Here is a 2,193-nt window from a genome sequence, read left to right on the forward strand (position 1 = left end):
TGGCTCCTGATCTACTTTTGGAGACTTTAGGGACCACGAGTAACCCTGCGTTCTCAGAGCGCAGTGTTCTGGTGGGACTCTTGAATATATCTTTAATGTATATATATACATATATATTACACGGCTCTATTAAATGCTGTATTCTGATTGGTCAGTCGCAGCATTCAGAGGTCTGATATTACTGTGTAATGACCGTTGCTATGTAGCCCAGCGTTGCTAGGGACACTGCCATGACAACAGTTACTTTTTTATCGGGCTAACGTAGCCGTTACCGCTTCAAAATAATAATTTACAAGATACAAAGACGGAGTATTTTCATGATATAACTTTTAACATATTTGGTGAGCATGAAAATCTTGAGTCATGGTTAGTGGCTGAAGATGAGAAGAATGCCGGAGAAGAGGGATGTTCAGAGGCGCACGGAAAAGAGAGGAGACACAAGATTGTGGATGACAAGGAGGTTGATCGCATCGAAGAAGAAAGACATGAACATAATTTAATTTATAAATCAATAAAAATCGTATAATTAATCAATATTCTGTCTCAAATTATTTATTTAACTGATAATTAGCCGTGTAATAAGCAGGATAATGTATAATGAGCCGGTGAATACTGGGAAAACAACTCCCTTCAGGGGAATAGAACTATTCTATTCCCCTGTCGGGAGTTATTTTCCCAGTAGGTCCTATTCACCGGCTCATTATACATTATCCCTTACATACAATACTGACATTATTCGTGCCTCTGATAATTCCCGTTTCCTACACCTGCGCATACCGGTGTGTAACGCCCGCCAATGTAATAATGTCCACAAACGTAATAAACCACAAACGTAATAAAAATCTGCAGCATTTAATGTAATAAAACCACAAATGTAATAAATTTTCCACAAACGTAATAGCCGCTGCCTACTACAAACGTAACACATGTACAATCTTTATTGTAGTAATAACTTCCCACAAATGTAATACCCTAATACAATGAATAATGGTCGTTGTGGTTGTTGTTTGTTTGCCTATACACCTACTAATACTACTGACCATGGGTGCAAAATCCAGCTGCTGACTCTCCGCTCCGCTATCACACAACGGAATCCCCCGCCGGCCAATGGCGCCACCAGGGGGTGTCCAGGGGTGGCCACAGCCCCCCCTATAAATTTGCTGGCCAGGCGTTAGTGCGACATCCCATAGGTCCAACTACCCGCTAATCCGACCATGCAGGTCTATGGTGAGTTTTATCGTTTTAGTCCCATAATGTCGACTGCCCATTAATCCCACCATTTTAATGCCATTATTCCGACCGTTGGATTTCATACCCAGTAGTCCGACCGCCCGTTAGTCCAACTACAGCACTTCCAACATGAAGCAGTCTGTGCATTTCTCCCTCACTGCGCCTGCATGGACTGTGAGGACAGCTGCATTTATCTCATCGACAGGAAATCACATCCATCTGCTACATGTGACGTACGTGCCCTTATTTGGATAACACATCCTGGTATTCCCCACACATAAAGCCAATTGACAGCATAATGCGCTCTGGCTGCAGATGTATATTAAGCACTAATCCGTTCTTGCAGCACGTCTAAGTATTTTGTTAGAGACAAACCATCCATCTGTCTGTCATCTCTCCTGTACTAATGTTTTGCCTAGCCTTGACCAGCGAATTCATCAGCTTGTAACAATTCGCCAACAACAGAAACTGAGGCTTATGTCACAACGCTACTTTTACAGGTCACGGGAGGCACAGGTTCACGGTGCCAAGCTAAAACCCCTGATATAACATGAAACCCCAAAAAAAGGTAACTCTTTTTGCTTTCAAAATGCAGCAATAAATTGTACAAAAACGAAAAGGACTCGTATGGTTAGTTTAACTCAACAACTTTAGTGTAATTAAATAAAATCAAACTCAAATTAACACTCGTCTGGCTCGGACGATTCACTCAATTAACCCTATGGGCCCGAATGACGCATAGTGCGTCCAAATTCATTTCATTTCATTTATTTATTTAACTCACGACCATGATCACATGGTATGGAGCACAGCTATACAAAAACAATTATACAAACATGGCTAGTAGCAAGGCTGTACAAATTCTCTCATCCCTGCAACGAAAACAAAATAAATGTATTACTTAAATAAAGGAAGGACGCTCTTCAAAAAGGCACCTAATTTACAAATAACTTTTAGCTTATT

General features: G+C 41.0%; 1 protein-coding gene across 1 annotated transcript in view; it reads right to left on the bottom strand.

The window, feature by feature from the left end:
- The window catches only part of LOC126396256 (receptor-type tyrosine-protein phosphatase F-like), a 706,276-nt gene that overhangs the window by 71,199 nt on the left and 632,884 nt on the right, over positions 1-2,193 (bottom strand). The window lies entirely within an intron of this gene.

Source organism: Epinephelus moara, chromosome 10 (assembly GCF_006386435.1).
Source record: "Epinephelus moara isolate mb chromosome 10, YSFRI_EMoa_1.0, whole genome shotgun sequence".
Classification (NCBI taxonomy): Eukaryota; Metazoa; Chordata; class Actinopteri; order Perciformes; family Serranidae; genus Epinephelus; species Epinephelus moara.